The 13,642-nt window shown below is 43.5% G+C and overlaps 1 protein-coding gene and 1 long non-coding RNA gene across 2 annotated transcripts in view; one reads left to right on the forward strand and one right to left on the reverse strand.

Moving 5' to 3' along the window:
* LOC310639380 overlaps nucleotides 1-13,642 on the forward strand; it is a 472,331-nt gene that overhangs the window by 362,852 nt on the left and 95,837 nt on the right. The window lies entirely within an intron of this gene.
* LOC310639352 (neurotensin receptor type 1-like) overlaps nucleotides 1-13,642 on the reverse strand; it is a gene marked incomplete at its 3' end in the record, with an annotated part of 90,158 nt that overhangs the window by 33,549 nt on the left and 42,967 nt on the right. The window lies entirely within an intron of this gene.

The following is a 13,642-nucleotide window of genomic DNA, read 5'->3' on the forward strand; positions in this document are numbered from 1 at the left end:
CCTTCTTCACTCGCAACAAGAGGCTCTTTAGTTCCTCTTCACTTTCTGCCATTAGAGTGGTATCATCTGCATATCTTAGGTTGTTGATGTTTCTTCCGGCAATCTTAATTCCAACTTTTGATTCATCTAGCCCTGCCTTTCTCATGATGTGCTCTGCATATAAGTTAAATAGGCAAGGCGACAGTATACAGCCTTGCCGGACTCCTTTCCCAATTTTGAACCAATCAGTGGTTCTGTGTCCAGTTCTCACTGTTGCTTCTTGGCCTGCATATAGATTTCTCAAGAGACAAATAAGATGGTCTGGTACTCCCATCTCTTTAAGAACTTGCCACAGTTTGTTATGATCCAATCAAAGGCTTTAGCATAGTCAATGAAGATAGTTAGATAGATAGATATAAAATTGATAGAGATAAATAAAGATAAAGATAGATAAAGATAAAGATGGAAAGACTGTCTGACAAAGAGATAAATGAGGCCTCAATTTCTTGTTTATAAGTGCTAAACTCCAAGATTGGAGGAAGAGACAGTTTACTCACTTCAGGATGTAAAAAGAAGATGTGGAGTTTTTTTATAGTGGAAAACCCCCTGTGTAAATTGTTTTTCCTAGTGTTTACAGCTTTCAAAGGCTGTTTAAAAGAAGCAAAAATGATGCCTTCATAAAAGAATAACAACTTCATAGGTGTAAAGGTTTCCTCTTGTACCAACAGCCAGCAGGATTTTATTGGCAAGTGATCACAAACATGCACACAAAATGCACTGAAAATAAGGTTGCTTTAGGAAAGGGTGATTATTATTGCCTCTTTGTTCTTTCTGAAGTGAGCAAGGGTGGAGGGATCTTTCACAGGATTGTAGTGTTGAAAGGATTTTTTTTTAGGTGATCAAGTCCAACAGAAACCGCAATCTCTCTTTTTATTTCTAATGAAGGGGAACCGTCATCGGTCCAGGTCAGGTTTCCACTGCTAAATTGTTCTTACAACTGAGGTTTTTTTCCCCTAGCATTCAATCAAAATTTTCTTTATTGCACTTGAAATCCATAATTCCACGTTGTGCGCCTGAATGACAAAAGGGGACATCTTGACCTTCTTCTATGTGACCCTTTTTACTCTGGGAATTGCATTAAGTAATGGAGTATGATTACACTTAGATTGTCGATCAGAAGGTCAGCAGTTTGGCGGGTCGAATCCCGAGTGCCGCGTAACAGAGTGAGCGCCTGTTACTCGTCCCAGCTTCTGCCAACCTAGCAGTTCTAAAGTACGTAAAAATGCAAGTAGAAAAATAGGCACCACTACGGTGGGAAGATAACAGCATTCCGTGCGCCTTTGGCGTCTAGTCAAGCCGGCCACATGACCACGGAGACATCCTCGGACAAGTGCTGGCTCTTCGGCTTTGAAACAGAGATGAGCACCGGCCCCTAGAGTTGGAAACGACTAGCATGCATGTGCGGGGGAACCTTTACCTTTACCTTTATGATTACTTATGAAATTTACAACTATTAGTCAGCTGGAGGGAACACCGAGTGGTGATGAGGCCTCTTGTCTGGCTTTGGATGCTGATATTAGGAAGACAAGTCTACTGGGGAACAGGTATAGTGCTAATGTGGATTGTTACTAGGCAAGAAAGCGGGAGATCTAGTCCTTCCTTCAGCATGAAAGCAGCTGGGTGACTTTAGGACAATCACCAGGAGACTGGGAGTTCTAGTCCTGCCTTAGGCACAAAAATCATCTGGGTGATTTAAGGCAATCACCAGAAGACTGTGAGTTCTAATCCCACCTTGGCACAAAAACTGGATGGGTGACTTCAGGCCAATCACCAGGACACTATGAGTTCTATCCTATCTTAGGCATGAAAGTGGCTGTGTGACTTTGGTCCAATCACCAGGAGATGGTGAGTTCTAGTCCCGCCTTAGGCAGAAAAGTCAGCCAGGTGACTTTAGACCAATCACCAGGAGACAGTGAGTTGTAGTTCTGCCTTAGGCACGAAAGCCACCTGGATGACTTTGGGCCAACCAACAGGAGACTGTGAGTTCTAGTCCCATCGTGGCATGAAAACCCGGTGGGGGACTTCAGGGCCAATCACCAGGAGACTGTGAGTTCTAGTCCTGCCTTTGGTATGAAAGTGGCTGGGTGACTTTGGACCAGTCACTCTCTCTCAGCCCAACCATCTCACAGGATTGTTGTTACGGTGAAAATAGGAGGAATATTAGTTAGGCTTACTTCCTTGGTTGTTTATAAAAATAATACATGAGGGACAAGAAAGAAAGAAAGAAAGAAAGAAAGAAAGAAAGAAAGAAAGAAAGAAAGAAAGAAAGAAAGAAAGAAAGAAAGAAAGAAAGAGAAGGAAGGAAGGAAGGAAGGAAGGAAGGAAGGAAGGAAGGAAGGAAGGAGGACAGGCCAAGAATATGTTTCCACAATGTGTAACCAAAGACATCTCTAAGAGCCAATATTCCACATTACAGAGTGAAATAATGACCATTCTATCCAGGGAAAGAAATTTGGCTTTCTTGGGGAGGGAGGGGGATAAGGAAGAGAAAGATTTGGGGCAGCTCATTGTGAAGTTGCCACATTCTCAAAGCCTAGCAAGAGCCAGGAAAAGTTTGCAGCCTCCAGATGGCTATTTGATCAAGGCAAAAAGCAGTCACCATTTTGGCAAGGAACTGTTGAAGTACTGAAAATGGTGGGTGCTTTTGGGACACATGGGGAGCAGGCCCAAGCACTGCAGGATCCCAATGGGGCAGGATGGGGTGAAGGGAGGCCCTGCAGCATATCTTCAGGGAGAATGACCATGGGGTTGCTGCAGCCAACGTAACTTTGAAATAGAATTGAATACAATATTGGAGCACCTATTTTTGAAACTTTGAACGGTCATTAAGTGGCTTGTCGTATCTTGAGGACTGTCTGTAGGAATGCCAAGGGAAAAAAAGAGATATCCTTAGGTGATCATTTTGTTTTAACATTCAAGAGGGTTAAAAAAAAATCCCCGGGATAATTTTCCAGCTATTTTGGTGGGACCAATTAAACTTATTTTTAAACCCATCTCTTTCCAGATCCTTGTCAAAGCATCTCGTGACTGTGTCAAAGCACTGTCTTTTTTTTTCCTGAGAAGCTAAGTAAACATCTACTGTAATTATGGAATCATTTTGTTTAGAGAGGTTGGATGATCGAAGCATCCAAGCAAACAGAATACAAAAAATCAATTTAAGTTGTAGTGTATTACAGATTCTTCTCTTTTGCAGCTTTCCTCCTTATTTTGGTTTTTTTCAGCAGTAAAACAGGGGTTTGCAAGCCCTGGCCCGTGGATCACCACCGATCCACAGCATGCCAGAAACTTGGCCATGCAAACAAGGAAAGCCCCATCAGAGGGATCCAGGCAGAATGCGCAACCATGCTCCCAGAAAAATCTCTCTCCACAGAACCATCGCAGTAGACCATACTCCAAAGTGGATGGATTCAGTTACAGCCGTGACAGAGGCACCATTGGAAGACCTCAAAAACCAGGTTAGGAATGAGTCAACAGGGAGAAAGTCTGTTTATGAAGAATTAACAATGAGTTGATTTCTCAGAATCAGTCAATCAGAATTACGCCACTACACTACAGTCAGAATTGTTGCCTGTTATCCATCGGCATATTTCCACAACAATTACTTTTATTTCAGGTAGCAATTTTGAGCATATTTTATTATTGCAAATGTTTTAAAAAGCACTATTTGTGGCATGGTTACTTTCTGCGACGCATCTTCCCACACTTCTGCAGCTTCCGAACGAAGGGGATTAGACGTGTCCCAGGATAATGTTGCAGGAGCTAATCTGAGTCAGTCACTGGGACCAAAGGTTTATTCTTCCAAGCTTTTGGACTCATGCTGGAGCCAATCTTCAGGGAACTTCTTGTTCTGTCCCAGCCTATGTACGTCCTTGTTAAATGCACAAGGACAAAACCCCTTTTGACAAGTAGGCTGGAGACTCAGAAGAAAACAAACCCCCTTTTAATGTTGGTAGCAAACCTGCCAAATGGTCCAAAACCAAAGGCAACAAAACACAATCCAAATGGAGAAAATTGTCCACACGAAACACAATGCAAAACAGAGAATTATTCACTGGCAATGCCAACAGAACATGATCCCATGAATTACTTTGCAACAGTTGCCTTCAGCAACCAACACCACTGACACATTCCCTTTTTGTAATTCAGTCCTCAAGGCATGGTTTCTCAATGGCTTCTCTGGAGTCACCCCATTGCCTCCCTCTGGCCTACTCTCCTGGCCTGTCTTCGTTTGCGGGGGTCTCTCATGTCCTCCAGCTGTGCGTATTCCGAATCCAAGCCAGCCGCGTCTCATCCTGAGCACGAGTAGACGGGCCAGGCTGCTCACTGGAATGTAAGTCTTGGAGCTCATCAGAGCCTTCCCCTGATGGCTCCCCAGGTCCCTCCTCCTCCTCCTCCTCCTCCTCAGATTCCCCAGACTCAGCTGCCGGGATCACAGGCTGGCACGGAATCACAACACTTCTCTCTAGTAGAGGGTGTGCTGTTCTGTGTCTGGTATTATATGGTGTCTGTTGTATGTGGCTTTTAAGATGCTGATTGGGGTGTGTTGACGGGTGGTTTTTAAGTTGTTGGCTGTCCTTTGCTTCTAAGCAAAACTCAGAAGGCAAGGGCTGGGCAGCACAAGCAAAGGACAGCCAATGACTTAAAAGCCAACCATCAACACACCCCAATCAGCATGTAAAAAGCCACATACAACAGGCACCATATAAATACCACACACAAAACAGTACACACTTGGCTAGGGAGAGGTTCCCTGATGGGCTCCAGGACAAGTAAAAAAACTCGGAAGACAAAGCCTCTCATCACGATGACCGACCCAGGTTGGATCCTGCAGACCTTGGAGGTTTTCTAGTCCAACCCCCTGCGTTAGAGAATTTTTATAAAACAATGAATTGACACATCATACAAGATGGGCTCCAATAAGAGTCCGAAAGCTCAGAGGACGAAACCTCTGGTCCCAGTGACTGACCCAGATTGGATCCTCTGTAGCTTCCTTGCTCCACCCTTGCAAATATCCCTTGAATGCCTCCCATGTGCCTTAGTTTTAGTGGAAAATTTCAAGAGAGTGATTCAGTCAACATATCCAACTGAAGTCCAAAAGCAATGGGTGAATGTTGCCTCTATGGTCAGAGACAGTTGTACTGTTTTACTCTGGCCACTTCTTTCAGACATACAGGAGCTGCTTGCCAAGAAGCTTAGTGGTCAGTCAAGCTGAATCCACCTCACCTGGATGGGGCGCATGGCCACAGATACTCAAAGCCAAGCACCAAGGCAGATCATACTCATTTTGCATAGTGTTTAGAATCATGTCTGAGATTCAGGGAAGTCTGACCTCCAAATTATATTGATTCCTCAAGCTTGGGGTCTTCTTTGTCTGTTTTTGTCAGTACCTCACTTTAACAAGCACCTCTTTAGTCCTATCATTTCTGTGTTCGACTATGGGCTCAGCTGGCTGCAATTAACCAATTAATTAGCAGTAGGCTAATGCCTCCTTAAGTAACACCAGCTGCCTGCAATTAGTTCCAGGTTCGCATCCCACCAGGCTCAAGGTTGACTCAGCCTTCCATCCTTCTGAGGTAGGTAAAATGAGGACCCAGATTGTTGGGGGCAATTAAGCTGACTTTGTAATAATGCCGCTTGGGGTGTGTGTGTGAAAGCCCTAATAAGCAGGCATATACATAGAATGAAGGCTACTGCTAAGCTTGTAAGCCGCCCTGAGTCTTCGGAGAAGGGCGGGATATAAATGGAATTAAAATAAAATAAATAAATAAATAAATAAAAACAGAACCTCATGTGGGTCTTCTTCACTCTTCTACTCCTTTCGTTCGAGGAACCTCTTCTTTCTTCTATCTGACATTCCCAATTTAGTGAAATACTCTTTTTTCTCCTTTATTGCATCTAATAAGCTGATTAATTTAGGGCTGGACTCATAGAACCAGACAAAGTCTGTGGGGCTGTGGTTTAATACATTACAAGAAAGCCAACTGTTACTTTAGTAAATCATGTAAACCAAGAGATGGTATTAAGTCACAATATAGTTGATTCATTTGAACATGACAAGGTAAGTGTCATTGGTAGCCTCACATTGCAATGAACAAGGACATGCATTCAATGTTGCCACTACTATGATTGTTGGCCGAGCAGGGACAAAAACAGAGAAATGGCAGAAGCCTGGGAAAGCGGCCCCTTGTCAGTAAATGGGAGTGCTGATTTACCACCAGCCTACTAGGTATTTAAGAGCAGAGGGCACAGCAGCACAAGGAAATAGCAATTAACAACTTAATAGCCAGCCATCGACAGCCTAATTAACAACTAAAAGTCACACACAACCAGGCACTATATAAATACAACATTCAGAATAGCCTAGGGCACATATTTTGGGGAGAGAAGTTCTCCGATGATGGGCTCCAGCTTAAGCCCAAAAGCTTGGAAGAATAAACCTTTGGTCCCAGTGACTGACTCAGATTGGATCCTGCAGTGTGATCCTGGGACATGTACATTTACCTTCATTCGCATGAGTGTCATCGCCCAGGACTCAGACTGACTCTGAAAACAATTGCTCGAGCTGAACTTGTAGAATGCCAGTTTCAGGAGACACCAAGCCAAGCATCACTTGAGGCTGCTCAAATACAGGCACCGTCAGAACAGCTGGAGCAGTCAGATAATGAGGTGTGGGCTCAGTGAATAGAGTGGGAAGAAGAACAAAGGCGTTTTGTGGAGCTCCTTGCCAAGCAAGTGAGTAGCTAGCTCAAAATTAATTGGCTGATTCCTGTTGCTTTGTTGGAAGCAACCATCTGATCTCCTGCTCTGGTATCTGGTTCCTGTGAATTCTGCTCATGAATCAGGAAACTCTGATATTTGGACAAACCTGTCATGCCTCTCTGAACTGTGGACTGGATTTTAACTTCTCTCCTGTGCATTTTTGTTGAAAGCAAAACTATCTATATGAACTTTCTTTCTCACAAGCTCTGCTTTGATTTATATTCTTTTTTGCCTTGTCTGCCAGTTATCTACCCAGCCTTGAGTATATTGCTATTCTCACCTGGTAACTGTGTGGGTCTGACTTTGAAACTTGAAACAGGACATATTGAAGACTGTAAAAATAGCCCATTTCTGGCTTTGTGCAATACATTGAGCGATACGTTAATTATCATAATCTGCTAAACCCTGAATATATATATATATATATATATGTTTTCTGAGGTTTTCGCGGGTGCCTGTATGTGGATCCTTGGTTTTTCGGGTTTTTCCCGCGTAGAATTAAAGGTGTAGGCGCAACGTTTCGACGGAATCCCATCCGTCATCATCAGGCTTCTGCTTCCTTCTTCTGGGAGAAGCATGTGGCTGTTTGTTCCTCTTTTTTAAACTGCCAGAGGGGGTGTGTTCTGTGGAGGTGTGCTCTGATTGGGTAGGGGACCAAGTGTGTTCTGATTGGGTGGGAGTGTGTTTTGAATGGTGGGTGTGTTCTGATTGGGTGGGGGTGTGTTCTGAGTGGATGGGCTGGTCTCAGCTACCAGCTCCAGACCTGAGCTGGTGAGTTGTGCTGCTTTTGTTCGGCTTCGTGTTTGTGGTGGTGCCATGTTTTTATAGTGGGTGTCAGTTTGTTTATTGTGTGGTTTGGAGGGGTTTAAAGTGGCTGATGTTGCAGCTGTTGCAGCTGTAGTTAGGTTTCTGTTTTGTGGTTGTGTGTCTTTATCGTTGTGGGTTCGGATTTGCTTTTTGAATGGTTGTGTGGTGGTGATGTCATGTGATGTTATCATGAGTTTGGGTCTGGTATCATTCTTGGTGGTTGGGCTTCGTCTGTCAATCAAGGCGGGTTTCCAAATGGCTGGTAGACGAGAGGTATCATCTCGTTTATTCATGCTGTGGGGGCGTTTTTCTATCTCAATGGCTTCTCTGATTATTCTGTTGTTAAAATGTTCAATTTTGGCGATAGTTTTGGTTTTTTTTAAAATCAATTTCATGTCCCGTGGCTTCACAGTGTTGGACCAGGGATGAAGTTTGTTCTCCTTTTCTGAGTGAGTTTTTGTGCTCTTCAATGCGTGCACTTATTCTTCTGTTGGTTTGTCCGATGTATGTGGTGGGGCAGGTGGTGCATGGGATTTCGTATACTCCTTGGTTTTCTAACCCAATTATGTCCTTGGGGTTTCTTAGGATGGTGGATATTTTTCTGTCTGTGTAGAATGCTGTTTTGATGTTGTGTTTTTGGAGGACCTTGCTGATTCTGTCTGTGGTCCCTTTTAAGTATGGGCGGAGGGCTTTGCCATTTTCTTGTTCTCTGTCTTGGGTTTTTGTGGGTGTCTCTCTTCGGATTAAGTTGGTAATCGTGTTTCTTTGGAATCCATTTGGAATCCATTTGGAATCACATTCCTACGCAACTGCCGAGATCAAAATTTAATCCCCATATCCTTCCAATTGAAATTCCACTCCAACTCTGCAGCCATCAAACGCATCCTGACAAGAACAGAACTGGCCCTAATCAGAAACGAACTCCACACAAAAAGATTCCTCTTGGACCGAATCAACAGAGACCTCCTCACACTTCACCTCAAACTCAGCAACAAGATCCACCCCACACTTTGGGACAAATTCAAACAAATCGCCGTCTGGAGAGCTGAAACAGAGACTGCCTACAAAACAGACACACACACCAATAAACTCCGAAGACTAAAGGAACGCCAGAAACAAACCCCTCCTCTCCCACAGCAACACATGAAACAAACTGTGCACAACATCTCAGATAGGATTCTCACCAAAGCCGAAACCAACGTCCTGTCTAAAGGATTTAATTTTGCAGTCACTCCCAAACACATTCCCACGGAAACCATTATATGCGGAGTCGAATCCAGCCTGACCAAAATTAACCCTGATGACGCCAACAAAATCAGACTCGAAGTTACCAACATCCTCTGCACCAGCAAACCACCCAAAAGCAACTTACCCAAAGAGGAACAGACAGCACTACTTAACCTAAAAAATGACACCAGCATAATCATTCTGCCAGCAGACAAAGGCAACGCCACGGTGGTAATGAACTCATCTGACTACCATACCAAATTATCCAACCTACTCCGAGACTCCACATACAAACTCCTCAAGACAGATCCCACCACCTACCTGGAAAAAACCACAAAATCAAAAATAAAAGCCACCCCCATCAGTGAAGAGATCCAGAAAACAATCATTCCCAGAGAAAAATCATCCAGATGTCCTAAGCTCTATGGTCTGCCCAAGATACACAAAGAAGGAACCCCACTCAGACCCATAGTCAGCTCCATAGGCTCACCTCTACAAAATCTAGCCAAATTTCTTGCCAAACAACTACAGCCTTATGCAAATTCCATCACCTCACACGTACAAAACTCATTCCAATTCATAGAGATCATAAGTAAACTAAACTTACAGCCCTGGGACCTACTTGTGAGCTTCGATGTTGTATCCCTCTTCACCCAAGTGCCTATCAAAGAAGCCTTGACAGCTATCCTAAATAAATACAACCCCCCAAAACACATCCTAGATCTGACCAACCACTGCCTATCTAACACATACTTCATCTACAATGGACAAAGATACAAACAAATGGAAGGAGCACCCATGGGATCACCCCTCTCACCTGTCATCGCAAACCTCTACATGGAACACTTTGAAACCCTCGCTCTAGAAAAATCCAACCACAAACCCAAACTCTGGCTCAGATACGTAGATGACACCTTCGTAATCTGGCCACACGGCAAAGAAAAACTGGATGACTTCCTCATACACCTCAATAGCCTACACCCCAAAATACAATTCACCATGGAAACAGAAGCTAACAATCAACTTCCCTTCCTTGATGTCTTAGTCTACAAGAAATCCAACGGCTCCCTAGGACACACTATCTACCATAAAAAAAAACACACACACCGCTATCTGAACGCACTCTCACACCACCACCCAGCACAGATCAACTCCGTAGCCAAGACACTCATCTCCAGAACAAAACACCTAGCTGACGAACAACACCTAAAAACCGAACTACACACTCTCACTAATGTACTAACAGCCAATGGATTCCAAAGAAACACGATTACCAACTTAATCCGAAGAGAGACACCCACAAAAACCCAAGACAGAGAACAAGAAAATGGCAAAGCCCTCCTCCCATACTTAAAAGGGACCACAGACAGAATCAGCAAGGTCCTCCAAAAACACAACATCAAAACAGCATTCTACACAGACAGAAAAATATCCACCATCCTAAGAAACCCCAAGGACATAATTGGGTTAGAAAACCAAGGAGTATACGAAATCCCATGCACCACCTGCCCCACCACATACATCGGACAAACCAACAGAAGAATAAGTGCACGCATTGAAGAGCACAAAAACTCACTCAGAAAAGGAGAACAAACTTCATCCCTGGTCCAACACTGTGAAGCCACGGGACATGAAATTGATTTTAAAAAAACCAAAACTATCGCCAAAATTGAACATTTTAACAACAGAATAATCAGAGAAGCCATTGAGATAGAAAAACGCCCCCACAGCATGAATAAACGAGATGATACCTCTCGTCTACCAGCCATTTGGAAACCCGCCTTGATTGACAGACGAAGCCCAACCACCAAGAATGATACCAGACCCAAACTCATGATAACATCACATGACATCACCACCACACAACCATTCAAAAAGCAAATCCGAACCCACAACGATAAAGACACACAACCACAAAACAGAAACCTAACTACAGCTGCAACAGCTGCAACATCAGCCACTTTAAACCCCTCCAAACCACACAATAAACAAACTGACACCCACTATAAAAACATGGCACCACCACAAACACGAAGCCGAACAAAAGCAGCACAACTCACCAGCTCAGGTCTGGAGCTGGTAGCTGAGACCAGCCCATCCACTCAGAACACACCCCCACCCAATCAGAACACACCCACCATTCAAAACACACTCCCACCCAATCAGAACACACTTGGTCCCCTACCCAATCAGAGCACACCTCCACAGAACACACCCCCTCTGGCAGTTTAAAAAAGAGGAACAAACAGCCACATGCTTCTCCCAGAAGAAGGAAGCAGAAGCCTGATGATGACGGATGGGATTCCGTCGAAACGTTGCGCCTACACCTTTAATTCTACGCGGGGAAAAACCCGAAAAACCAAGGATCCATATATATATATATATATATATATATATATATATATATATATATATATATATATATATATATATATATATATATATATATATATATATATATATATATATATAACCAAGGCATAAGTAAGGAAGCTTTTTTAAAGCATACAAGTGAAGCTGTTAGATCTTTAAAAGACTTGATTATCTATATCTTGTGAAGATATAAATTTGTGTTTTCCCAGCTGAGCCTTGTGTGTGCCAGACCGAATAACAGAATTGGAATAAGGGAAGGGATTTTGGAGATCTTCTAGTCCAACCCCCTGCTCAAGCAGGCAACCCTATACCATTTCAGACAAATGGTGTTCCTATCAATTATATTATTGGCCAGGTTTTGTGGCAGTTGGGCTGGCTTTTTAACAAAACTTTGTCTCAGAGTGAGTTGTCTATGGAGATTCTCAATCATCCAGGTCATGGTTGTCCCAAAGGTGCTTTTTCACAAGGCAACTGGACTTTCTTGTTTTCTTTGAAGACGTTTCGCTTCTCATCCAAGAAGCTTCTTCCGCTCTAACTGGATGGTGAGGAATGGAAGGATTTATACTCCTTGCAGACAGCTGGTCATTTGCATTCTTTTAGAGCAGGGATGTCAAATAGCCAGCCCACGGGCCAGATGCGTCATGCTGAAACCGCGTCCATCCATAGCCGGCAATGGGAAAAAAAAGTCACAATACGTCACGACACGTCACGTGACGTTGCGAGTGTGACACCCCTGTTTTAGAGAGTCATTGAGGCCACTTGGAGGTTGTGAGATCAGAGTGAGATCAATTCTCATGTCCAGTTTCAAGGGCAGCACAATTCACCTTAGTAAGGGGATTTGTACTGTCTAAAATTCTCAGGTAAAATTTCCACCAGCAAGAAGGATTGTTCTACATTTGTCACGCATGCTAAAAAGTTTCTTTTGGTTGCCTTGGGAAGGCAAGTGGAAGTGTCCAAAAAGGCTTACACTAGTCCTTGACACACAACCCATAATGGAGACTGCCTAGTAGTGACAGTTGTAAGACTGGTCAGTCACATGACTGTCCTGATTTCACAATCTTTTTTTTACGATGGTTATTAAACAAACATGGTGGTCAGTGACTGAAAACCATGGTTGTGAAGCGGACCCATTGTTTGCTCTGGTGTGATTTTGCTGGATAGGGAAAGTAGCAGTTTCCTGCAAAACAGTAGTTGAAAAAATGTCGTGTGAGTGTGGGCTTCTGCAAACAGCCATAAATGCAGCTGTGTTGCTGAGTGCTAAAGTTAGACCACATGACCACGGAGAGGGACTGACTGTTGGAACTTTGAATGTGGATTGTAAATCCTCTATTTTTGTTCTGTCAGACCTTTGAACGGTCGCAAATGGATGACTATCTGTATGTGCATGCTCATAGTATGTCAGAAACATCTTCTGGCCACTGAATTCTTAGAGGACACCTCAGAAAACAGAACTCATATAATGTTAATGTTGGAAAGGACCTTGAAGAACATTTAATCTAACCCCTACCCAATGCTGGAGTTCTCCATTATGATGTTATCTAGTTTGGTAATGAAACACTTGCAAGAAAATAACCAAGCTCAGAGAGCACCAAGAAAATCCTAGCCCCCCCTCCTCCTCTTCCTCCTCTTCCTCTTCCTCCTCCTCCTCCTCCTCCTCCTCGCAAACCTCACTTCCTTCTAGCCCTGATGATGTTACCCTGTTGGGTAATGAAACACCTGCAAGAAACCCACCAAACTCAAAGAGCATCAAGAACTCCACAATTCAACCCTGAGCTACAAATATTCTCTTCTAACCATTCTCCATTATAACACCACTCTACATTTTTTTATTTTTTAATTTATTTTAATTCCATTTATATCCCGCCCTTCTCCGAAGACTCAGGGCGGCTTACAAGCTTAGCAGTAGCCTTCATTCTATGTATATGCCTGCTTATTAGGGCTTTCACACACACCCCAAGCGGCATTATTACAAAGTCAGCTTAATTGCCCCCAACAATCTGGGTCCTCATTTTACCTACCTCGGAAGGAGGGAAGGCTGAGTCAACCTTGAGCCTGGTGGGATGCGAACCTGCACTAATTGCAGGCAGCTGGTGTTACTTAAGGAGGCATTAGACCACTGCTCCACCAAGGCTCTTGGTAAGACCACACTTGGAATATTGCATACCGTTTTGGTCGCCACAATAAAAAAAACACCCATGTCAATACTCTAGAAGGAGTGCAGAGAAGAGCAACAAAGATGATTAGAGAACTGGAAGCTAAAACACATGAACGGTTGAAAGAATTGTCTAGTTTAAAGGAAAGAATAGGGGTGACATGATAGCAGTATCCCAATATTTGAGGGGCTGCCTCAAAGAAGAGGGGCTTGGCCTATTCTCCAAGCACCTGAGGGCATGACAAGAAGCAACGGATGGAAATTTACCAAGAGAGAGAGAGAGAG

The sequence above is a fragment of the Vipera ursinii genome, assembly GCF_947247035.1.
Source record: "Vipera ursinii genome assembly, chromosome: 3".
NCBI lineage: Eukaryota > Metazoa > Chordata > Lepidosauria > Squamata > Viperidae > Vipera > Vipera ursinii.